The following is a 26,420-nucleotide window of genomic DNA, read 5'->3' on the forward strand; positions in this document are numbered from 1 at the left end:
CAGTAAATGGACATTGCCGACCGTTCCTGGTTTTGTTCAGAAAGTTTCCCTGTGTGTGGACTACTTTATTCCATTGTCAAGTTCCACCGCAGAGGACAGGACGGTGGCGTCACGTGTGACAAATGGACTACAGGTAACCTCCCGTTACTTTTCTCCTGTGATCTCCCTCAGCAGTAACTTGGTCGGGTCGCTAGGTACCCCCAGGGGAGGAGATGGTGGAGCCCTGTGACAAAGTCTTCATCTACCACACTATCTCCTCAGCTGTGTGCCTGCTCCTTGGACACTGCACATTTTATATACTGTATACTCTTTAGGTTGAATGTTTTATCTGTTAACTAGGAAACAATCAAAGATACCTCAAGATCCACTTTTAGAGACCCCATATTACCAGGTTTAATGTTAGTGAAATAATGCTAATTTATCCTATTTGTTAGGGCTCCAGCCCACGGATGGATATTTGCTACGAAATCTGCAGCGGATTTCTGTGGAAACCAATTGCGGTTTCCACAAGCGGAAGAAAAATCACAGTACGCTCCATTTTTGTGTGGTGTCTGCACTGACGGCTTCCATTGAAGTCAGTGGCCCTTCACATTGTGATAACGCGGGAAAAGCAGGAGTACTGTGCATGTCCTATGGCAACCATCCGCAGTACAGGTGAAAAATGAAAGTACAAGGAATCCGCAGACGCCACCGCTCCCAGGGCCGGATTCTGCTGCGGGATTCTGCATTCAGACTGCGGCTCTGACAGGTGCAGGAGGCCTTAATTAACTTTTTTTCTGGGAAGAGCTCCAACAGAGCTCAGGCAGATTTAGGGAGAAGCCACACGAACGTATATCGGCTCGGTTTTCACGCCGAGCCGATATACGTTGTCCTCATGTGCAGGGGGGGAGGCTGGAAGAGCCAGGAGCAGGAATTGAGCTCCCGCCCCCCTCTCTGCCTCCTCTCCACCCCTCTGCACTATTTGCAATGGGGAGAGGTGGGACGGAGGCGGGGGATAATTCTCGGAACTTAGCCCCGCCCCCGCCCCACCTCTTCCCATTGCAAATAGTGCAGAGGGGCGGAGAGGAGGCAGAGAGGGGGGCGGGAGCTCAGTTCCTGCTCCTGGCTCTTCCATCCTCCCCCCCCCTGCACAGGAGGACAATGTATATCGGCTCGCCGAAAAAACCGAGCCGATATACGTTCGTGTGACTTCACCCTTAGGCCTCAGTCAGACGGGCGTTTTTTCGCGCGATTTGCGGATCGCATGACGGATGCGCATCCGCAAATCGCGTGACCGGTGCCCGAAAATCGCCCGAAAATCTGCTCCTAGCCGCGTTTCATTAGAAACGGGCCGGAGCTGTCCAGCGCATTGCATTCAATGGAGCCGGCAATACAGCGCTGAGCCAATCAGGGGGAAGGTCTGACTCACACCCCCTTCACACCCACTGCAGGCCGGCCGCGCGGAACTCCGGCTGCCGGGAGCAGGTGAGTATATATATATTTTTTATTTTAACACTTTTCTGGATGAATTGCAGGGAAGGGCTTATATATTTAAGCCCTTCCCGACAATTCATCCCGCGCACGCCGGCAGCCCGTTGCTTTCAATGGAGCCGGCTGTATTGCCGGCTCCATTGAATTCAACGGGGAAACATCGTTCTTCTCTGCCACAGCTGTTACAGCTGTGGCAGAGAAGAATGATTTGTCTTCTATATGTTCTCAATGTGGTCAGCGCTGCTGCCGCCGGCCCGATTGAGCGCATATAGAGAAGAGAACAGGAATCGCAGATCGCAGATAGGTGCGATCTGCGATTTCTGTTCTATAATTTATCGGACGAGCGCATAAAAAGCGCTAATGTGTCCGATACCATTGCAAAGCAATGGTTTAAAAAAATCGCCGGACGCATGAGCATGCGCAAATCGCGCGAAAAAATGCCCATCTGACTTAGGCCTTAGTATCAGGAGTGGAATAACTGGGTAACAACCTCCATTAGGGTGCATTCACAAATAACATTTTTTGGAAAGATGCTGCATTTTTCGTCCCTTTTTTGCAGCAAAACATTTTATGAAACACAGTACTAACATTTTTTAGTAACATTATTACTAACATTTGATGCGTTTTGGGGCTCTATAGCACTTTTTTTTTAAAGATGCAGTATGCTCTAGATAAGGCTTTTGTCCAAGAATTCCATTGGCGTCGCAGTAGGCCAGTCTGAGCCTGTCCATTGTGCGAATGGCCCATGAAGCTACTGTAAATAAGGGGTGTCAAACTCATTTTCACTAAGGGCCACATCAGCCTTATGGTTGCCTTCAATGGGCCAATAGTATTTGTCAGATTGTATAGTACGGGCTTGTTTACATGAGCTTATTTGCGCAGTGTATTATGTGTATTTCTGCGCTAATAATATGCAATAAATAGTACTTATTGATTTAAAAGGGTTTGTTCAAATCACATGATGTGCAATCACGTGAAATAATACGCAGCATGATCTATTTTGGTGCATATTACACACTGCAATAGGCTATTGCAGTGAATGGGCCAACGCAAATATGCAGTGAATATGCAGTAAACCTCTGTATTCACTACACTTTTGTGCACCAATTCAATGGGCCCATCTGCGTTCCTTTTTGTGTGCGCAAATATGAGGCAAATATGAACACACCGGAGTGGGCAAAAAACACAGGCGTATGGGGTTTGTTGTCATGCAAATATGCAGGGTATTTGTGTGACTGAAATGCGTTTACGCAGATATGAATGAGCCCTAATAATGACCCCTATAGTGGACGCAGTTGTAATAGTGATCCCCATAGTGACCCCAGTAAAAATAACAAAACAGTTATTTGTCCACGGACGGATTATTGCTGTGGAATTTGCGATCAGACACCCGTCGCGAATTCCGCAGCAATGTCCATCCATAGACATGCTGTGTAATACAATTCTCCCACGACCGGAAAACAACTGCGATTTTCATGTTCTATTCTTTGTGGAAAATCATGAGGACGGCTTCCATTGCAGTCATAGCGGAAGTACCAGAGATACTCGTGGCGGATTTGGAGAGGTGAGTATAGGGTCTCTGGGTCTGATTCCGCTGCGATATCAGGCCTCATGCCCAAGGCGAAGTCCGACCCAGCCGTGGGCATGAGGCCTTATTCCACAACAATTTCAAGCAATTTATTTATTACCCCCCACCAAGCTGGGTACTTATTTTACCAACCTCAGAAGGTTGGAAGGCTGAGTCAACCTTGAGGGGCTACCTGAACTATGCGGGGATTGAACTCGCAATCTTCAGGTCGGGAGCAAGAGCCTATGACTGGCTGCTTTAGCACTCTGCACCCCACAGGTAGTAGTAATAGTGTCTCCCATAGTAGCCCCGGTAGTAAAATTGTTCCCTGTATTGGCCGTAATAGTGACCCCCATAGTAGTCCCAGTAGTAATAGCAATCCCCCGTATTGGCCTCTAGCTGGTCAGTATCCCTACAGGCATTCCGCTCACCCAGCCTGCAGCCCAGGTCCGGCCACTGCTCAGTCTGTGACTGCTGACCTCTCACCTCGGTGTCTGTGCTACGTACAGGAAGTTGCACACAGACACCGAGGGAAACAACTGCACTGATGCCACTGGAACGAAATTGCAGGCTGGGTGAGCAGAATGAATTTTAGTTGTATTGCAGGGCTGGTGGGCCACATAAAATGAGGTGGCTTGCCAGATTTGGCCCGGGGGCTTCATGTTTGACATGTATGCTCTAAATGTTGTTAAATGTACCTTAGGAAAGATGGCTGCCCCATAGTCATGTATAGACAACAGAATTAAAAGATCTCTAATCAGAAAATAAAAACAGACTATAAAAATGGAATATGCTTTTACTATCTGGTATTAATTAATAATATTAAAATTAGGTAATACAGTCCCTTTAAACTGGCACCCTGGACATATTCTTATGTAGCGCAGAAGAATGCTCTTAACCCTTTCCAGTCCAATTTGTATCCTGGTTTTCCTAGGGGGCTTACTCTTTTTCGGTCATTATACAGCGGCGCTATATTCTGGCTAAAGCCAGTACTGCTTGAGGTGACACGTTGGATAGGCTTCGACAGCAGAGAGGCTGGCAATATACAGTAAGAGAACCCCGACGGATGTCTTCCAACATCGGAGCTGTACAGCTTTAGATCATAATGTCTTCAGAGGTCAGACAGTGGATTGGAAAGGGTTAAACCTGAAACCTTTTTATTATTATTTGGTGCTTGGTGTGCTAATGACCTGGTCTTCAAGTCCAGGGGTGGGCTGGCAAAGCTCCAAGTAACCGTGTCATTCCATAATGCATACCCCCTAAGCTGGATGTCCACTTCTCCCTGCTGCTAATGAGATCCTGTCCTTGCGCTGTGCTACCCTCTGGCACCAATGACAGCATCCTCCAGTGCATGCACAATGTGCCATAGACACCTTGACATCACTGGTGTATGTATAGAACTAGGCCAGAGGGCATGGGATTTCACCATGACTTGCGCTGACTTCAGCAAAGAGGCGGGCATCCAGTTTCGGGGGTGTAAGTTATGGAATGATATGGTGACTCGCAGCTCCGGCAGCCCACTCTTGAGACTTGATACCAGGTCATTTGCATTCCAATGGTGTTGGTATGGTGCTAGTTTAGGAGCAAATATCCGCATGACAGGTTCCCTTTAAATGTAAGGATATAAATGCTACGATATATACTTGAAATAAGATAATTGCTTAATGAATTACACATTATTAGATAATGAAATAATACATGATTTTTTTAAATAGAAATGTTTAGCTATCAAACTGATGGAAAAGAGCATTAGACTTGGTCAATTCTGTCATTATTAGTTTTTTTTAACAATTGAAGTCAATAGATGACCGATTATTAAACTGATGCAAACTTAAGAGTCACATTAAAAATACATGTAGTCATAAAACAAAATACACTCTGTGAAAACAAAAAACCTAGCACCTAAAAATTGTCGTTTTGCTGCAAAACGCAGCATGCACTTACATCTCAGGCAGATATGAGTTGTGGTGTGATTAGACGAACAGTCTTTTCACCAGAGGCCCTAAAAGTGGTTCCACCCTTGGCCTATAAAAAGGCTCTCAGAGGCTACTTGAGTGCAGTGGACCTCTTTTTCTGCTTGTATAGAGCTTGTTGACCACTAGACACCTCTACAATGTAATCCAAGAGTTTTCACTCAGTTATCAGAGTTTGGGAGGGGGAACATGATTGGAATGTGAGAAGTGGATGGTCGCATTGATGAATTGCTCCCCACCTGGGCTAGTCTGACCAGACTGTTAAGGGGAAGCGTGAGGAGGCGCACACAAGACGACTGGGCTCAGGATGCCCACGACAGGCCATCAGGTTAGAGGATCATCTGATCGAAAAGAACAAGCAGCTCCAATTGTTTCATTGTCCGCCTTCTTGAGACAAGTGACACCATCATTATAGGCTCTTGTGTCTGTCGGAACCACTTCCAGGCACTTGGTTGAAGGACATTTAGTCTCATGTCACCCATTACGTGTACTGCCTTTGACACGGACCCATAGTTGCCTCCGTTTTCAGTGGTGTTGTGAAACTGGACTGCTATTGAATGGAACTGGGTTGTCTTCAGTGACAAATCCATTTTTAGTTTGGACACTGATTAAGGCCATGTTCATATATTGCAACCTAGGGGGGAGCACTTCAATCTTGTCTTTGCTGTGGAGCAACACACTGCCCCCTCGCTGGTGTGATGGTCTGGGGAGCCATCGCATACGACAGTCAGTCACCCCTAGTAGTGGTATGAGGGTCAATGACAGCTCAGTAATATGTTCAGGACATCCTGCAGCCACATATGCTGTCTCTCATGGCAGGGTTCTCAAGAGGCATTTTCCAGCAGGATAATGCTTGGCCGCACACAGCCGGGGTATCATAGGAATGCCCCCAGAACATTGTCACACTTCCGTGGCTGCCCAGTCACTACATTTATCACTAATAGAACATGTATGGAACCATCTGGGACACCAACCTCAACAGCCTATGAGTTTACATGGTCTAGAGGCTCAATTACAGCAAATGTGCACCAATATGCTGCAGAATAGCATACAGAACCTGTATGTCTCCATGCCCGTCTGTATCACAATTTGCATTCAAGCTAGAGGCAGCCCAAGAGGGTACTGGAGCCTCCCTCCAAGAGTTTAGTTTTCGATTATCCTTTTACTCTGATATAATCACTTACTTATGTCATTGTTACAATCACACATAGAAAGTTTCATTCGATTTCGACAACTCCTTCTAGGTGCTCAATTTCTTTCGACAATCAGTCTAAATAGAAACTTCCAATCCAGCATTAACTGCTTTGGTATATGCCCATGTAGCGAGGCATGGCTCGCCGTACCCCACTTTGCATATTCATTTACAGTTTGGTAATACTGTTTTATAATATTCAAGCAGTTCTTAGTTCTTGTGGCCAAAAGTGTAATGATTCTGCTGTTATAAATGTTATTTTAGTAAGTGCGATTCTATTGGCTGGTGGAGCCGAAGAGCATGCTGAAATGGGGAGGAGTCTGGACACAGGAAGTCACAGTGAGTGTTTTGCTTGTGGACAGAGACATGCTCTATGAGTGAGCCCCTGACCCCCGATTATACCCTGACTATAAGCTCTAACTATACACTGTATAAAAGTTCTTTGTAATAAAATATTAATGTGACATTATTTAACTTAAAATGCATCGATCTTTGTGAGAATAGTAAATTCAGTATCAGACAAATATCAGACATTGCTGGACACACTCACCAAATGCAGAATCACACCGGCTGATGATCTGAGATCATGGGGAACAGCTCTCTTTATATAGTCATCCATCAAAAGCCCTTACTTGCTCAATACTTCCTAGAAAGTACTGTAAGTAGGTTAGTTCTCTTTTTACATTTCTTGGCTGAGTCGGATGCTAAGTCTTGCTTTTATTGGCTACTGACATTATCTCATGCAAGTTCTCATGTAAATTGACCACACTTTTATACATAAAGTAAACTTCAGGAAGAGAGACATCATTTTCCCCTAATGCTACAAATACAGCAAATTGATGATGACTCAATCACAGATCCCTGATGCTATGGTAAGATCTTATGTCTGTAAACTCAATAAAGAAGAATAAAGGGAATGGAGGAATGAAAGCCTCAAATCATCAGTAAGTCCTATGGATAATAACAAGATCTTCTGGTATGAAACTAAATTTCCAGCTGAGAACCAAGAATGATATTTAAAGGGGGTCTCCATAAAAAAAAAACTCCTTTCCATATGTCCTATGAAGCCATTTGTGTATGCATATACCTCTGAGCACTGTATGCACTGAGCCTAACATAGACTTTTGATATGCTGTAGAGATGTCGTTAGTAACATTGCCCAATCGCTTCCCTTTTGGTTCTCTGCATTACCAAAATGTTTCCTTTTCATAAATTTCCTTGGAACGTTCTCACATTTCAAGGGAAAGATGACAGTTTTTTTTTGTAAGATGGAAGAATCCAGTAATACAAGATGAAATATGTAGAATATTAGTATTTTTATTAATTGATGACAGACATAAATGTTAACTCAAACTAGACATATAAAATTACTGGGGAGCTATTGAACACCAAGATTGAGGTTGATAAATCACTGGACGTCAGGAATTGCAATAATCAATTGACGCTGGAGTCTGGGTCACCATACTGGCAGGTATGAAAGCACCAAACAGCAAAAAAAACATTTTGGGCTAGTCTACGACACACTTTGGGCGCCTACCCACTAGCCATATTTTTTCTTGCGATGCGAGAGTGAGTGAAAACGCAAGCTTTGCAGCTCTAAGAAAACTGTGATATCGCTCGTTTTAAATGGGGCTGGCAGCAGCAGCGCCAGCCCCATTGAAAACATAGAGAGTACATCGTGGAATTCTGCCACAGCCGTGTCAGCTATGACAGGGGATTTCTTCATCCCCACGGTCCCCACAGCTGGTGGCAGAAGTCTGCAATGCTATCCCATTGCTTTCAATGGGGCCGGCACTGCTACAGCCTCATTGAAAGCAGAGGGTTGCAGGCAACCCCCGCAGTGATGATTTTCAGGGAAGGGCTTGAAACATAAGCCCTTCCCTGAAAATCATCCCTAGCTGGAAAAAAAAGTTAAAAAAAAAATTTACTCACCCAGAAGAGCTGGCTCTTCTCTCTGGCCCTGGCAGTTGTCTTCTGTCTTCTAGAGGCCAGGGATTGAAAAATACCCACCCCCAGAAAGCGCTGGTCTGATTGGCTGAGCGCTTAGCCAATCACAGGCAGCGCTCAGCCATTCATCATTGAATTATGAATGGCTAAGTGCTGCGACCAATCACAGGAAGGGCTTAGCTGTCATTCAATGGTGGAGGACTGCCTGTGATTGGCTGGGCGCTCAGCCAATCAGATCAGTGCTTTCTGGGGGTTAAGGATTTTTCAATCCCCGGCCTCCAGAAGACAATTGCCGCGGCCGGAGAGAAGAGCCGAACGGCTCTTCTAGGTGAGTAAATTTGTTTGCTTTCCTTTTTTCTTCAGCTAGGGATTATTTTCAGGGAAGGACTTATATTTCAAGCCCTTCCCCGAAAAACATCGCTGCGGAGGTTGCCTGCAATCCACTGCTTTCCATGGGGCCGCAGCAGCGCCGGCCCCATCGAAAGCAATGGGATAGCATCGCTGGCTTCTGCCACAGCTGTCACAGCTGTGGCAGAAGTCCGCGATGTAACCCCTATGTTTTCAATGGGGCTGGTGCTGCTGCAGCCGGCCCATTGAAAGCAATGAGCAATATCGCAGATTGTTCTCGGAGTGTAAAAATCGCAAATGAGTATTGGGAACGTATGAAGCCATTTAAAATCATTGGTTTCATAATCATGAGTTTTCACTCGCTCTTGTATCGCAAGAAAACATATTGCAAGTGGGTAGGTGGCCTTAAGAATCCTTAACACAGGCATATTTGCATGTATTTTGTGCATGCACAAAACACAGAGAATAGAACCTATTGATTTTAGTATCCAGCATATATGCAAATAAGGAAGATGGAACAATACCTCTTCAGTGCCACCTATTGGTAGCATTCCTACAAATCAATGTCATACCCTTTATTGATATGGCATTACCATTCCTATGATCTTTTGTCCAATCAGTAGGACAGGGAGCATGTTATCAGACAGAGTACAGATAGGTTTGGTTTAGGGGATGTGGTATGCCTCCCTGAAGAGGTGTGTTTTTGAGCACGCCTGAAGTTTTGTGTGTCAGGGATTGCCAGGATAGTTTGGGGTAGTGCGTTCCAGAGGACTGGTGCTGCTCTGGAGAAGTCTTGGAGGCGGGAATGAGAAGTTTGAATTAAAGGGGAGCTTAGTCTGATTTCATTAGCAGAGTGGTGGGCGAGGGCTGGGTGGTGAATTGAGATGAGGGAGGCAATGTAGTGGGTGGTGCCATGCTAGTGAGAGCTTTGTGTAGGAGGATGGCAAGTTTAAATTGGATTCTGTATTTGACGGGCAGCCAGTGCAGTGACTGGCACAGGGCAGAGGCATCCGAGTAGCGGCTGGACAGGACCATGAGCCTGGCTGCAGCATTCAGGATGGATTGGAGAGGGTAGAGTCTGGCATGGGGATGGGCGATCAGCAGCGAGTTGCAATAATCGAGCCGAAAGTGGATGAGGGCAACAGTGAGCATTTTTAGCGTGTCCGCGGTGAGAAAGGTGTGGATTCTTGCAATGTTCTTGAAGTGTAGCTGACATGTTCGGGGAGATATTGGATATAGTAGGTGAAGGAGAGATCGGAGTCGAATATAACCCCAAGGCAGCAGGCGTGCTAGGAGTTATGGTGGTGCCACATATTGAGATGGAGATGTCAGGATGAGGTCGGTTAGTAGAGGGCGGAAACATCAGTAGGTCAGTTTTTGAGAGGTTCAATTTTAGAAGAGAGAGGAAATATCATTAGAGACAGCAGACAGACAGTTGGTGGCATTCTGAAGGAAGGGTGCCGTGATGTCACAGGAAGAGGTATATAACTTAGTGTCGTCAGCAGAGAGATGGTACTGAAAACCAAATTTCCTGATGGTTTGTCTAATAGGGGCTGTGTAGATGGAGAAGAGGAGGGGCCGAGCACTGAGCCCTGGGGGACCCCAACAGCAAGGGGAAGGGAGGGGAGGTAGAGCCAGTGAAGGAGACGCTGTAGGAGCGGTTAGATAGGTAGGAGGAGAACTAGGAGAGAGCAGTGTCCTTTAGACCGATGGAGCAAAGCAAACTGAGGAGGAGTTTGTGGTCAACAGCGTCAATGCTGTGGAGAGGTCTAGGAGGATGAGTAGGAAGTAGTCACCTCTCGACTTGGTCATCAGGAGGTCATTTGACACTTTAGTCAGGGCTTTTTCTGTCGAGTGCAGAGGGCACAGACTGGGCTGTAGGGGGTCAAGAAGAGATTTTTCTGAGAGATAGCTTATAAGGCAGGAGTAAACCAGGCATTCTAATAGTTTGGAGATTAGGGGAGATTTGAGATGGGTCGGTAGTTGGCAGCTCTGGTTGAATCAAATGTTGGTTTCGTTAGCAATGGGGATATGATAGCATGTTTGAATAAAGAGAGGAAGATGTCAGAAAATAAAGTCTTAAATCTTTATTAGTCCATCCTTGAAGCTCTATAAACAACCCATAGACACCAATAGGTTTTGCAATTTAGGCTGCTGCAGAGACGGAAGGGTCTGTATCCAGTCAGTGAGCAGAATCTAGGTGGCTGATCTGCCTTGCAGTAAAACTATCAGTAGTGGCAATGAAGTGTTTGGGGGCATGCAAGACCATGTCTAGGTGTAATTTATCTGCCATCTTGAATTGGGTGCAGTTTCTAAACAGTTGGGAATTAGTTAAACCTGCAACCTATCTCTGTGTCAAGTGCCCTGACAAATAAAATCACTGGAAACCAGTGAACACCAGTGTTAAGACTGAAGCTCTGTTAAACTCCATTTTGTCTTGTCTCATAGAACACTCACTATGAACTTTAGCCCAATTCTGTTTTTCACCTTAGATAAGGATTTCTTTCAGAATCTCTCATGAAAGATAGCTTTTTCGGTTATCAGCATTTTCACAGTAGAAATGTTACAAATTTTTGTAGATATGTACTTGTGTGTTAGTTTCACATGAGAATGAAAAATTGTTTACGTGAGTTATTAGTTTCACACGAGACCTTATGGCCGCAGTGGGATGCGGACCCATGCCGCTGCAGAGGCCTGCGGCTCACCACCTCCTGGCGTCTTCTGTCTTCTGCTATGCGCCGGCTGCCGGCCAGCCGGTGCATGCGCAGAGCGGAGCCGGACCATCAGCGCATGCGCAGAGTGGAGCCAGCCCGTCACCATTGACATTTCTGTGCGGGCCTCTGTGAGACCCGCACAGGAATAGAACATGCCGCGATTCGTTGTCCTCATGTGTTTTCACGCGGAGAAATTGCGGCTGTCTGCATAGGATTGCATTTTGTAATGCAATCCTATGCAGCCGGGCATGGGCGGAAATCTGCGGGAAATCCCGCTGCGGAATTTCCGCCCGTGTGCAGAGGGCCTTAGTGAAGCTTTGGCATAAAGTGATGTATACTCCTTCTTTTCCTTTTTCTTGATAAAAACTCTTGTCTGTAGTAATGAACTTAGAATACTCTGCATACAGCACAACTTGTGTAGGCAACTGAATTTCCCAGGCCTGAAAAAAGTATATACTAATTAGGAACTCGGCAACATATCATTTGGGGTCCCTGGAATATCCCTAACAACCAATGGGATCAATAAACCACTTGGATTAGTAATAATGGAGATGGTAAGCATCCATGGGGACAGGGCCTGATGTAAGTGATGACAATCTGTGCATGGCTCTGTGGAATATGTATGCAATATGAAAAAATGAATAAAATAATCAATTTACCATGGAATTTGGATCACTGAACTGTGGGGCTTAGGGAATGGGAGTACAAAACATCACTGGGTGCAGTGGACTCGTCTGTACTGGTGTATCTTGACACCACCGCAAGCTATGGGTTGGACAGGGCTTCCATGGAGGAACGCCCCTGTCACGCCCCTAGCTCCCGATTATCAGAATAGCGCAAGGTCCTGGAAGCTGCTGCAGTGGATATGGGGCACAATGCAGTGATTAGGCACTGCTCCAGCCCTGTAAACTGGCTGTGTGTCACAGTACTGCCGCTGTTGCTGCGCTCCCTGAATCTTTCACGGCGTTGTGCTCCACCGCTGTTATCTGGCTATGTGTGACAGTGCAATGCCGCAGTAGCCTCTGTACTCTCGACGCAGTGATCGTAGTGTCCTGCGTCGCTGTGGGATCCCTGCAGTCTGCAGATACTGGCTGTCACTGTGTCTCCTCCCGACGCTGTGGCCTCCCTGCTGCCGGCCGCGATGTCCAATTTACATGAGGTGGAGGGTGGGGTGTGGTGGGGTGCGCCTTGTGACCCTCCGCCGGGAAATACGTTTCTGGCCACTGTAGCCTCCCTGCTGCCGAGGCCGCTCAGTGCTTCACTAGTCGGGGGTTGCTGCCTTGTGGGCCACCGGCAGGGAAGGCCCTTGCAGCTGGGGGTGCAGCGGGGGTCCAGTATGCATGTAACATACATCCTTAGTGGGCTGCCAGGACCTGCAGCCCAGCCAACTGTACAGCCAATCACGTACAGAGGGCATCACAACCCTGTCAATTTTGTCTCTACCAGTACTTCCTGGTGGCGTCAAGATACACCAGTATCAGACTAGCCTACCACACACGCGAAGTAGTTAAGCATTAACTCATCAAACTTCAGGTAGAGAAGAAATAAATAGTGAGGCTCATACAGTTGCAGTTTAAAGGAATAATTTAAGTTACATACAATTCAGTGTACTTTCTATAGACAACAAGCATTTTATTCCAGTCTCAAACAAAAAGTGCTTTATTTACCCCATGGTACGCTATTGCACTTTAGTTGGTGTCAACTTGTAATTCTTTTAGCATTTTGTGGCTTTGCATATTGTTATTCTATGCTGCATTCTTTAGACTCATTAGATGGTTACAGTAATGCAACATTGAATTTTCAGGATCTCCAAGCCACTAAAGCTAAAATAAATTATTCAATACACTAAAAGCAAACAATAACCTCCCTCTCTGCTCTCTTCCACTCTTCAAATAAATGTCTCCAAGATTTCTCCTGTGCATCACCCATACTCCGGAACTCAATATACCAAATGATCAGACTCTTCCAGCCTTCAAAATCTTTAAAAGCAACTTGAAAACCCACCTCTTCAAAAAATTGTTCAAGAATAGCCTTGCTACCACTACCTACCATATGAGCAGCTTCTACCCTCACCTATTGTCTCCTTTCCCCTTGCCTTGTAGATTGTAAGCCCTTGCAGTCAGGGTCATCCTTGTATCAGTCTGTCACTTATTTAGTTCATGATTTTTGCATGTGTTTTATCTTATGTAATTTACTTTTTAGAAGTACAGTGCCCAGAAATTGGTCGGTTTTATAATACATTTGTGTGTGTAATTCCTGCCTGGAAGATGTTGTGCTTGTATTTGCACAATGCAGCCAATATGAACATGCAGAGTTGAAGTGCAAAGCATGGCAAGAGTCTTAAATAGAGATGATCGAACATGTTCGGCCCCGCCCCTTTTCGCCCGAACACCGAACTTTGCGAGTACTTCCGTGTTCGGGCGAAAAATGTTCGGCGGTCGCCGTGGCAGCGCGGGGGGGTGCGGCGGGGAGTGGGGGGGAGAGGGAGAGAGAGAGGGCTCCCCCCTGTTCCCCGCTGCTGCCGCCCGCGCTGCCACGGCGACCGCCGCCCCCCGGCGGCCCCCGAACCTTTACGCCCGAACACTGAAGTGTTCGGGAAAGCCGGTGTCCGGGTGCGTAAGTGTCCGTAACGGACACGTTCGATCATCTCTAGTCTTAAACCCATTAAACTTTAATCCATTAAGGACTAAGCACAGTAAATTTACAGCGCTTGGTCCTGGGCTTTAATCCCAGCCAATAGTTAAAATACAGCAGGGGATTAAAGGCCTTGTTGTAGAATTAATAATATAAATGTTTTTTTTAAATCAGCCTATGCAAACACATATATATATACACCTTCATAGAAAATAGCTAGCAGTGAAATGGTTAACTGGTCCAATACTGTACACTGTGTGTGTAAGTGCAATACACTCCTACACACAAGCTTCCAAGACTTAACAAGGTCCTGAGAAAGACCTGCAATGCCCACTGCTCATAAGAGGGGGGCTGCTCCTTATTTCATCCCTTGGATTCCTTGGTCCAGAAATATATAGGAATTACATGTTCACATAGCAACATATACCTAGGGCGTAATCATATGCTAATCCTCAGCGTCGCTACATACTAGGCCAATCATGAGTTGTTATGATGTTGGGAGGGGTATGCATGTAATTGGTGCGTCATATTCAAGTATAACTGTATTGTACTTCCTTTCAATAAAGGAGAAGGGTATGGGGGCTCACGGGGAATATCCGTGAGTTCAAATACATATATTCATGCATGAAGCTGCTCATTATAACCAATCTGGAGCAAACCTGTGAAATCTTCTGAAGTATGATTTATTCCCATAACACCCTTCTTCTGCAATCAATCAGAGGCAGGTCAGGTTGTCAGCTGTGATGAACCCGAAGGAGAAGGCAGGAGCAGTTTTTAACCGGTTCTGCCTTCTCCTTTCCCTAGTACACAGCGCTCAATGCATTACTTACCCCGTATGGTGAACGTTGTAAACAAAAAAAAACAGAATTGCACTTCTTTGGTCACCCCGTCTTTAAGATAAATATAATAAATGCAATCAAAAAGTCGTAAGTACTCCAAAATTGTACCAATTAAACTATAGGATGTCCCGCAAAAAATGAGCCCTCTCACAACTATGTTGCTTTAAGAGAATTTATGGAACAAGTTTATTAGGTAACATTAAAGTACACAAACCCTCCTATGAAGAGAAATTACATTGATTATGCTAAGGTAGTGAAGGTACTTTTGGAAAAAATGTGTGCCACTTCTGCCTCCGTTGGTCACCGTCGTACCATCTCGCATCCTGTAATATCGGGCATTACCACTCATCTGTTATACTAAGACTGCAGCTAAGATACAACCCTTACTTCTAGAACGGGAGCAGATCAACTTTGTCTATAAGCTGCATGCCTCCTTCTGTCACCATAACGGCTCCACTGTGAAGCAATTATGGAGGGGCAAATGGGTTGTCCTGGCAGTCAGGAATCTAATAATGCCCCCAGGTCTGCCAACTTATTACTCCATGGGGCTAAATAAATAAAGATTATTATTTACTTCTATTATTTTACCTGACATGTCTTAAGCCTTAAGTCTATGGGCAGACATGAATTGAGAAATCCGCGCAGGGCACCAGCGTCGACGATCCGCAGTTCAAGCTGACCCATAGAGAAACATGGGCGTCTGCAGCTGAATTAAAGCAAGCAGATTTGTTTTGCAGACCTTTTTGGTCAGGTAAGCAAATCACAGGTTTCCAAAGATATTTCATTTTTTAAAAGTAGTGCAGCAAAAAAAAAACTATTTAAATTTGGCATTGTAGTAATCGTACAGAGCCGTAGAATAAAGCTACATGTCATTTTTGTTATAGTGTGTAAGCCATAGAAAAAAAACAAAAACAAAGATGGCGGACCTCAGTTTTTTTTCCATTTCATTCAACTTAGAGTTTCTTAAAAGTTGTTCAGTACATTACGTAGTACCATTGACAAATACAACTCGTCCAGCAAGAAACAGCTATGTGGATGGATAAATAAAAGAGTTATCGTTTTATAAAAGTGGGGAGCAAAAAATAAAAATGAGAAAAAAAAGATCTGCTTCCTTTTAAGGGGTTGAAGAAGAAATCAGAATGTTCTTATGTGGATCTTTATCTTACACTGCTGAGATAAAAAGCAAAACCACATCCTGATTTATACAAGCCACATCATTGTCTTAGTCAGTTGATTTTCTTATTCTTAGGCCCTCTGCACACGGGCGGAAATTCTGCGGCGTCATTTCCTGCAGAATTTATGCCCGTGGAAGCTACAATAGGATTGCGTTAGAAAACGCAATCCTAGGCAGATGGCCGCGATTTGTCCGCGCAAAATTATGTGTAGAAAACAAATCGCGGAATGCTCTATTTCTGTGCGGGGCTCGCAGAGCCTTGCACAGAAATGTCACTCCCCGGCTCCACTCTGCGCATGCGGCGGCTGGCCGGCAGCTGGCACATCAAAGAGCCGGAGCCGCGGGAGAGGTGAGTGCTGCCCTCTCGCAGCGGGATCCGACCCGGACATCTGCAGGCGGCCTTATACATACCAAATAGCATCCTATATCTGCTTCTCAAGCTAGCAAACAGCCCTCTCCATTACACACACACACACACATTATATATATATATAGTATTTTTGTAAAAATATGTTAAATCTGTCTGCATATTAATACTTGCCGAACATCTACCAAAATCATAGTCCACTGTGTTTCACTAATATGAACCTTCTCTTCCCAGTCATCATCTCCAATTGGTTCAGTAATTCCATTTATTAATTTAGTTGCCCTTCTTTGAACCCCCTCAAGCACTGCAATGTACTAGCGTCCAGAACTGTACACAGTATTCCATGTGGGGCCTGACAAATGCCTTAAATAGTGGAAGAGTAATGTTCTTATCCCTCACCCCTATACCTCTTTTAATGCACTGCAAGAGTTTATTTGCTTTTGCAGCAGCTGACTGGCATTGGTTGCTCCAGTTAAGTCTACAATCCACTAGTACCCCCAGGTCTTTTTCCATATCACTTTTCCCTAGCAGTACCTCATTTAGTGTGTATTGGTGACATCCGTTTCTCCTGCCCATGTACATTACCTTACATTTAATCGAAGTTGAACTTCATTTGCCATTTTCTACCCAATCCTCCAGCTTATTTAGGTCCGTTTGTAGCCGCACATTGTCCTCCGTTGTATTAATTATCTTGTATAATTTCATATCATCTGCAAATATTGATATTTTACTGTGCAGTCCCTTTATCAGATCATTGATAAATATATTGAACAGAATTGGGCCTAGTACTGAACCCTGTGGCACCCCACTAGCAACAGTGGCCCAATCAGAGTACGAACCATTAATTACCACCCTCTGTTTTCTATCTCCAAGCCACTTCTTTACCCAGATACACACGTTTTCGCCCAGACCAAGCAGTCTCATTTTATAAATTAGCCTATTATGCGGCACAGTGTGAAATACTCTAGAAAAATCCAGATATACAAGATGAACACACTCTCCTAGGTCCAGCATAGAACTTAATACGTGGTAGAAGCTAATGAAGTTGGTTTGACATGATTGTCCCATCATGAACCCATGCTGGTGAGGAGTTATACCATTGTTTTCCGTGAGGTGTTTCATGATGGCATCCCTCAGAAACCCCTTGAGTATTTTTTTTCAATTATTGAAGTGAGACTTACCGGCCTGCAGTTACCAGGCTCTTGACCCCTTTTTGTATATTGAAACCGCATTGGCAATGTGCCAATCCAGAAGTACAACTCCGGTCTCAATAGAGTCCCTAAATATAAGAAATAGCGGCCTGTTTCTCATGTCAATTAGTTTCCTTAGAACCCTTGCATGTATTCGATCTGGACAGGGTGATTTGTTGATTTTAATCTTTTTTAGTGGACTCTGCACTTCTTTCTGAATTAGGCAGGTGATATTTAGTGGGGGTTTCATTTTATTTCCCTGCACCTCATGTGACACTTCTTGTTCTTTTGTGAATATACTTGAGAAAAAAACTATTTAATAGATTTGCCTTCCCCCATCTTCTTCTATGGTTTCTCCTGCACTGTTTGTTAAAGGGCCAGTGCTTTCAGAGCAAATCCTTTTACTGTTTATATAATTGAAGAATAGTTTAGGGTTATTTTTGCTCTCTTTGGCAAACAGTCTGTCTGCCTCCTCCTTGGCAGTTTTTATTTTTTTCTTACAAATTTTTGGTTTTTTCCTGCATGTTTTCAGTGCTTCTTCACTGCCTTCTTGTTTTACTAATTTAAAGGCTTTCTTTTTTTTCACCTATTTCCTCCCTTTGCTATATGTTTTCATATGCACTAGCTATGATATACACAATGTTGGGTGCACTGAGAGATCCTTGCAGAAACACATAGGGAGACACATTTTTGATACTTCTCATTCCAATAATTGTAAAGCATCGGATGTATCAAAATATTTCCAATTATTGCACCGAGGTAATTTGGATTCTTTTTCCATGACTACAATTGAGAAAGTTGCTAAATCAATTAAGACTCGGAAGAGGAGAAGACTGGGAAAAGAAGGTACGTAATTGTGAAACACAGTGGATTATGATTTTGGATGGCAGGTATCCGGCGGGTGCTAATTTGCGGGCACATGTAATGTATTTCTATTAAAATGTTTACAAAATTAGTGGAGAGGTCTACTTGATGGCATTAGAAGCATATATAGGCTGATATGTTGTATGTATAAAGTTAAAAACACGCTATTGATTGGGATAATTAGGTTTCATGTGTTAAACAGGATGCGGTCTGGTGTTAAATCTCAGCAAAGCTCACATAGAGCTTACCTATGATTAAAGGGGTTTTCCCATTGCTTAAAATTGCTTCACAGCTACTCATGGTATTCAGCTCATTGTACCACTCTTGAATGACGGGAGGATCTGTATCTTTCCAATGTCTGTGAATTAATACTTTGGCCGCGTTTATGAGGAATGGAAGCAAGTTTATCTTTCCCATGTTACCAATAGCTGGATTCACATTTAATAGTAGTAGTTTTGGGTTGATAGTAATTTTGGTTCTTAAAATAGAATTGATCCTAGTTTTATAAATAAAGAATTTATTTAAAAAATTCCCTCACAACCACTCTGTGTGCTGGTTGCTGCTGAAGAGGACCTGTGATTACTGCAGTCAATTAGTGGCTTTAGAAAGTCACTGGTGTGGCCAGCGATTGACTGCAGCATTAACAGGTCCTGGCCAGCAGGAATCAGGAAGTACAGTGTTGTTGTGGAGCAGTTTTAAGGCTGGGTTCACACGGGGCGTATTCCCGTCGGAAATCTCGCGGTTTGGCCGCAGCAAAAACCGCGAGATTTCGGCCGGGAGAACCGCCGCGGCGGCTTTGAAGCGGCCCGGCTGCTCGCTTTTCCGTTGCAGCCGGCGCTCCCATAGAGGAGAGCGCGGCCGCGACGAAAATAAACAAAAAAGTAAAAGTAAACAGACATGCCGCATCTTCTGAAACCGCGGCTGCGGCGGCTGCAGCCGCGGTTTCAGCCGGATTTACCACAGCGGATTGGCCGTCCCATGTGGACGAGATTTCTGAGAAATCTTGTCCACATGGCTGGCTAATCCCGAGATTAGTGGCCGTGGGCGGATTTGCCGCGGCGAAATTCCGCGCGGCAAAACCGTGGCAAATCCGCCCTGTGTGAACCCAGACAGGGAATGTATCAGCTATATTTGTTTACTAATTTCAAACCAGATGGAGAAACATATTCCGTTTTTCTTTTCTGTTTTCATTTTCTCACTTTTTTGACTATACATGATTATAGGGCGCCTATATTGTCTGAGCTGCTTTTAACTACATTTAGAGATGCTTTACAGCAGCTTCATAGGCCATTCACACAATAGACAGGAGCTGACCCATTGACTTGTAAGGGAGATTGTACTAGGCATACACTATGACCTGTGCAGAATCACAGAAAAGGAAAATATAAATGTAGTGGGCCAAAATGCATATGTATGGCCCCTCCATAATTGTCTTAATTGTCATGTCTTCAGTGTGGATGCTCTGTGCAAATTGTCTTGTCACTAGTTATGTGTATTGCACAGCTGCAGCATGGAAGAGGTTAAAGTCTATGAATGATTGGGATATGTCTGGAAATGTAACATTTTCATGTATGCAATGTTGTCACGTGAGTATGAAGGATATATGTGATTGCAAGGTGTAAATGTGGTCTTTTCTTCACTAGTCTGGTAGAGTGGTGGTTGGAGTGTGAGTGCCGGCCGCATAGGGATACCTTCAACCCTCATGTGATGAAGAATGGAAGCTGAAGAGAGGCACCTTGGAACTCCAGGACCCCTACCCCAAAGAGAGTGGACAGAAGTAGAGAGAGAGTCCGCTGTGTGGTGTTCAAAGTCTTCAGTAATGAGTGAGTGTTCAGTGGAGTGTTCTTGTCCTCCTCCAGAGCGTGTGTGTCCAGGAGCGGAGTCATACAGATAACTTGGACTGTGGCCCGGTTTCATCGTGTGTTTCCTCCCTGACCTCAAGGTGTCAAGGTGTTTTTTTTCAGTAAAGTTTCAGTTGCTGACTGTTACCAGCAACTGAGTGTTTTCAAGTTATTCTGTGTGTGTGGACTCTGGATTATTTCACGTCAGATGCACTATAGAGTAAGGAACAGTGGTGTCACCCGTGACAAAATTTGAAGTTCAGTTACTCAAGTTTATTCAGGTAACCGCTACACCGGCGTTGCCTAGAGAGGCCTGTCAGGGCCTTGGCAAAGGGTTACACGCCTCCCTCAGGGGTGGAGTTGGTAGTGCCACTGTGACATCCCTAACAGCTACCCCTCCATCTCCTCAGTGGTGTGCCTTGCACCTCCGTCCCTTCCAGACACCTGTTACGTTCGTGTGGGCAAACTAAGCACCAGGCCCACATGGCCGAATATGACCCGAAGACACAAGTTAGGGACAACTGACCCTGTGCTACAGCGAAGATGACTTGGCCTTACCTACAAGCAGAGTAATCGCCTCTACAAAGGTGACCCCATGTTGGAACCTCAGCCCTGCTTTCCCTGAAAAGGGTGAAATTCGCAACCAGGCGGAACTGCCAAAATGCACAAACTCGCTTACCACACAAACTCGCACACTAAAGCAGATGGTAAAGCTGAATATAAAAGCGAGGGATTAGTTCATACATTGGGCAATAAACTTAAGCTGCAAGGCCGGGACAAGGTTCCTTGTTTCTTGCAGCGCTACTCTAGCAAGACACTAAACAGGCAGCACAGGATATCAAACACAAGATCAATCCTCGAAACCTACAGTCTACTCAAGTGTTCATCATCAAAAATGTCTCATTCCAGTACCCAAAAAGACTCAGGAGAGTAGGGACTGAGTTCCCTGCCAGACCAAAAAAAACATCTCACACCATTGTAGCAAAAATGTGCTACGTGATGAGAGATGATATCATCGTGTTTCTGGACCGTGTACAGTTGCTTGACTTTCATACAGAGGCCAGAGAAGATTGCAAGATGGACGATCGAGATGGCGCCCAGCCTTCTTGTTCTTCTTCTTTACAGGACTTTCCGGCCAAGGGATTCCCACAAAACATTCCCCACCAAGAAGTTCCCACCTTGACTACAGAAAAAGTAGGGGGGAGGACAACCCCCACTGAGGACAACCCCCCACTGAGGACAACCCCCACTGAGGTTTCATATCATACCTGTGAACGAGTGTGATGAGGAAATACAGAGTCTGACTCAGACCAGTCCGTCTTTGGGGTCATCAATTGAAATTTAGTCTTGGTCTAGCAACCCCACAACTACAGATTCACCACGGACTCTGAAAATAAGGTAGCACAATTTTTGCCGGTGAGGCCCAGAAATATGTTTAAACATTAAATTGCATGGCTCCTTCTGTCACTATATTGGCTCCACTGTGAAGCAATTATGGGGGGCTGATGGGTTGTCCTGGCAGTCAGTAACCTAATAATGCCCCCAGGTCTGCAAACTTAGTACTCCACGGGGCTATATAAATAAAGATTATTATTTACTTTTATTATTTTGTCAACGGGCGGACTTGAGTTGCAAAATCCACGCATGGCAACTGCATGGACGATCCGCAGTTCAAGCTGACCCATAGAGAAACATGGGCATCCGGAGCTGAATTAAAGCAAGCAGATTTGTTTTGCGGACCTTTTGGTCAGGTAAACAAATCGCAGCATGCACCATTTCAATGCGGTTTCCAAAGATATTTCATTTTTTAAAAGTAGTGCAGCAAAAAAAAAAAACATTTAAAGTAGGCATTGCAGTAATCGTACTGAGCGTAGAATAAAGCTACATGTCATTTTTGTTGTAGTGTGTACGCCATAGAAACAAGACCCCCAAAGATGGCGGACCCCAGTTTTTTTTTCATTTAATTCAAATTACAGTTTCTAAAAAGTTGTTCAGTACATTACGTAGTACCATTGAAAAATACAACTCGTCCAGCAAGAAACAACTATGTGGGTGGATAAATAAAAGAGTTATGGTTTTATAAAAGTGGGGAGGAAAAAATAAAAATGATAAACAAAAGGTCCGCTTTCTTTTAAAGGGTTGAAGAAGAAACCAGAATGTTCTTATCTTACACTGCTGAGAAAAGAAGCAAAACCACATCCTGATTTATACAAGCCACATCATTGTCTCAGTGAGTTGTTCTTATTCTTATACATAACAAATAGCATCCTATATCTGCTCCTAAAGCTATTAAAACAGGCCTCTCTATTTTATATATATATTGTGAGGTACTGAGGGGTGTAGTGGTGGACGGTCGCTACGTCGCCCCTAGGTACTGGTACTATGCATAAGGGGACTGGAGGAAGGTCTTGTTTCGCTCTCAGACATAAGAAACCAGGAGCGTAATGTGGTCTCCAGCAAGCAGTTGCTGGAGATCTCTTCTTTAAAAATATCCGGGCCTGTTTTTTTTTGGAATGGATGGCAGGTTGGTAGTGAGGCTGTCCATTCCACCTCCTCCACTCCAGGGTGTGGACGAGCTCAATCAGCACAGGTGCTGAGGCTGAGCCAGTGCTAGTGTGCACATAAATAGCAGGTGCACAGACACAGGGGAGCGAAGATGGCTGCTGGACCCTGGCAGCCTGTGTGACCGGCTGGACATAGAATCCCCGCTGTGCACCGCACCTGCTAAGTGCGACCTGATCAGGCCGGGACGGCCTGATAGCTGGATTCCAGACTATTATTTGTTTGCCTGAAACTAAGGCTGGACTTTTTATGTTGCTGTTATAAAAATAAATGCAGAACACGCCTGCTTTGGACTGCATCCGCTGGTGTTCCGTCTATGAATATCGCTAAACCCACACGCTACCGAGCTAATCTCCCACATATGGTGTTTTGGATGCGGGCAACGAGTAGACACCGGCGACTAACACTGCATGTCCTGGATAAAAGCCGCTAGTGCCCTATCTAAAAAGACTGCTGCCATGGAGGACCTGGTGCAACAGATGGTGCAGGTCAATCTGCAACAAGAGAAAACCAATCGCCTCCTAATGGAGCAAATGGCAACCCTGCGAGAGGCAGTGGTGATACAGCGGCCTGGGGTCACAGCAAGTCAGAGCACCCACCACCAGGGGGCCCAGAGAGGACAACTATCCGCAAGGGCCTCGGTGCAAGTTGCGCTGCAGAAAATGACCGCCGCTGACGACGTGGAAGCCTACCTTCACGTCTTTGACAGGGTTTGCGGAACATGAAGGGCTGCCCTCAGACCAGTGGGCAGATGTCGTGGCCCCTTTTCCGTCGGGGAAGGCCCAAAAGGCCTATTACGACTTGAGTGAATTGGACTCCCATAACTACGTCAAACTGAGGGCTGAAATCCTGACACGTCTGGGAGTCACCATACAGGTGCGTGCAGGCCGGGTACATGCCTGGAGGTACTTGAAGAGCCTACCACCGTGGTCCCAGATGCATGATTTGACCCACCTTGTCTCCAAGTGGCTTCAGCCAGAGGACTGCACTCCTGCGCAGATGGTGGAGAGGGTCGTCTTGGATGTCTTCCACCGTTCCTTGCCTCCGGCGGTACAGCGTTGGGTCGGACAAGCCGGGCCGACTGACGCCAACCACCTTGTGAACCTAGTGGAGAGGTATTGCACCATGGAGGAGTTGTTACAAGCCTCTACAAGACGGGGCCGGGCCAGAGATGAAAAGGGTCCCCGTTGAGATGGTAAGACTGTGCCATATTCTGCTCCCAGGGGGCCTGTGTGGAAGAAGGGAGAGGGCTCAAGAGGCGAGCCAGCGGTTGGCCCACACCAGGGCGCTCGAGAGCCCCGGATGCCTACAGTGCTGGCGGTGTCACGAGTGGGGTCATGTCGCGGCACATTGCTCCCTAGGCTCCGAGCCCATGGACTGCAGCTCCGGGCGGAGCCTTGTGACCCTGGTACATGGGTCATTGGTGAACTCAACCTCCTACGATGGAGGCCGAGTGGGTGTGGCTGAGCAGACTAGCTGGACAGAGAAGCCCCGCTGTGCGCCGCACCTGCTAAGTGCGACCTGATCAGGCTGGATTCTGGACTATTATTTGTTTGCCTGAAACTAAGGCTGGACTTTTTATGTTGCTGTTATAAAGATAAACGCAGGGCACGCCTGCTTTGGACTGCATCCGCTGTTGTTCCGTCTATGAATATCGCTAAACCCGCACACTACCGAGCTAATCTCCCACTATATATATATATATATATATATATATATATATATATATATATTAGAGATGAGCGAACACCAAAATGTTCGGGTGTTCGTTATTCGGAACGAACTTCCCGTGATGCTCGAGGGTTCGTTTCGAACAACGAACCCCATTGAAGTCAATGGGCGACCAGAACATTTTTGTATTTCGCCGATGCTCGCTAAGGTTTTCATGTGTGAAAATCTGGGCAATTCAAGAAAGTGATGGGAATGACACAGTGACGGATAGGGCAGGCGAGGGGCTACATGTTGGGCTGCATCTCAAGTTCACAGGTCCCACTATTAAGCCACAATACCGGCAAGAGTGGGCCCCCCCCCCTCCCAACAACTTTTACTTCTGAAAAGCCCTCATTAGCATGGCATACCTTTGCTAAGCACCACACTACCTCCAACAAAGCACAATCACTGCCTGCATGACACTCCACTGACACTTCTCCTGGGTTACATGCTGACCAACCGCCCCCCCTCCCCCCCACAGCGCACACCAAAGTGTCCCTGGGCAGCCTTCAGCTGCCCTCATGCCACACCACGCTCATGTCTATTTAGAATTGCGTCTGCTATGACGAGGGACCGCAGGTACACACTGCAGAGGTTGGCACGGCTAGGCAGCGACCCTCTTTAAAAGTGGCGGAGCGATAGCCCACAATGCTGTACAGAAGCAATGAGAAATAGAATCCTGTGCCACCGCCATCAGGAGCTGCACACGTGGGCATAGCAATGGGGAACCTATGTGCCACACACTATTCATTCTGTCAAGGTGTCTGCATGCCCCAGTCAGACCGGGCTTTTTAATTCATAGACACAGGCAGGTACAACTCCCTATTGTGAAGTCCCTGTCGACCCACAGCATGGGTGGCTCCCTGGAACCCACCGGTGGTACACAGAAATATCCCATTGCATTGCCCAACACAGCTGAGGTAGTAATGTCGTGCTTAATGCAGGTGGGCTTCGGCCCACACTGCATGCCCCAGTCTGACTGGGGTTCTTTATAAGTGTACAGATGTAGTAAAAACTCCGTGTGCACCTACAGCATGGGTGGGTGCCAGGAAGCCACCGGCGGTACATAGAAATATCCCATTGCATTGCCCAACACAGCTGAGGTAGTAATGTTGTGCTTAACCCTTTCCAATCCAATTTGTATATGGTTTTCCTAGGGGGCTTACTCTTTTTCTGCCGTTATACAACGGCGCTATATGCTGGCTAAAGCCAGTACTGCATGAGCTGACACGTAGGATAGGCTCCGACAGCAGAGAGGCTGGCAATATACAGTAAGAGAACCCCGACGGATGTCTACCAACAACGGAGCTGTACAGCCTTAAACCCTAATGTCTTCACAGGTCACACAGTGGACTGGAAAGGGTTAATGCAGGTGGGTTTCGGCCCACACTGCATGCCCCAGTCAGACTGGGTTTCTTTATAAGTGGAAACAGATGCATTTATAATTCCCTGTGGACCCACTGCCTGGGTGGGTGCCAGGAAGCCACCGGCGGTACATAGAAATATCCCATTGCATTGCCCAACACAGCTGAGGTAGTAATGTTGTGCGTAATACAGGTGGGCTTCGGCCCACACTGCATGCCCCAGTCAGACTGGGGTTCTTTAGAAGTGTACAGATGTATTAAAAACTCCGTGTGCACCTACAGCATGGGTGGCTCCCTGGAACCCACCGGCGGTACATAAAAATATCCCATTGCATTGCCCAACACAGCTGAGGTTACGTCAGCTGTAATGCAGGTGGGCTAAAAATTAATTTGATTACACTGTAGGCGAGGGCCCACAAAAATTGCTGTATCAACAGTACTAATGTACATCCCAAAAATTGGCCATGGCCAGCCAAGAGGGCAGGTGAAACCCATTAATCGCTTTGGTTAATGTGGCTTAAGTGGTAACTAGGCCTGGAGGCAGCCCAGTGTAACGAAAAATTGGTTCAAGTTAAAGTTCCAATGCTTTTAAGCGCATTGAAACTTTTAAAAATTGTTCTGAAAAATTATTTGACTGAGCCTTGTGGCCCTAAGAAAAATTGCC

The 26,420-nt window shown here is 45.7% G+C and overlaps 2 protein-coding genes across 3 annotated transcripts in view; both read right to left on the reverse strand.

Annotated features, from left to right (window-relative positions):
- LOC136584198 (G-protein coupled receptor 84-like) overlaps window positions 1-6,803 on the reverse strand; it is a 28,233-nt gene extending 21,430 nt beyond the window's left edge. Inside the window, exon 1 of the mRNA XM_066584299.1 lies at window positions 6,753-6,803. The gene's annotated coding sequence lies outside the window, so the exon portion shown is untranslated. The remainder of the gene's footprint in view (window positions 1-6,752) is intronic.
- LOC136584172 (G-protein coupled receptor 84-like) overlaps window positions 1-26,420 on the reverse strand; it is a 51,308-nt gene that overhangs the window by 2,910 nt on the left and 21,978 nt on the right. The window contains exon 1 of one of the 2 annotated variants that reach the window (XM_066584292.1): window positions 6,753-6,840. The exons of the other annotated variant lie outside the window; for it this stretch is intronic. The gene's annotated coding sequence lies outside the window, so the exon portion shown is untranslated. Of the gene's footprint in view, window positions 1-6,752; window positions 6,841-26,420 lie in introns of those variants that run through there. 2 annotated transcript variants of the gene reach the window in all.

This window comes from Eleutherodactylus coqui, chromosome 1 (assembly GCF_035609145.1).
Source record: "Eleutherodactylus coqui strain aEleCoq1 chromosome 1, aEleCoq1.hap1, whole genome shotgun sequence".
Lineage (NCBI taxonomy): Eukaryota > Metazoa > Chordata > Amphibia > Anura > Eleutherodactylidae > Eleutherodactylus > Eleutherodactylus coqui.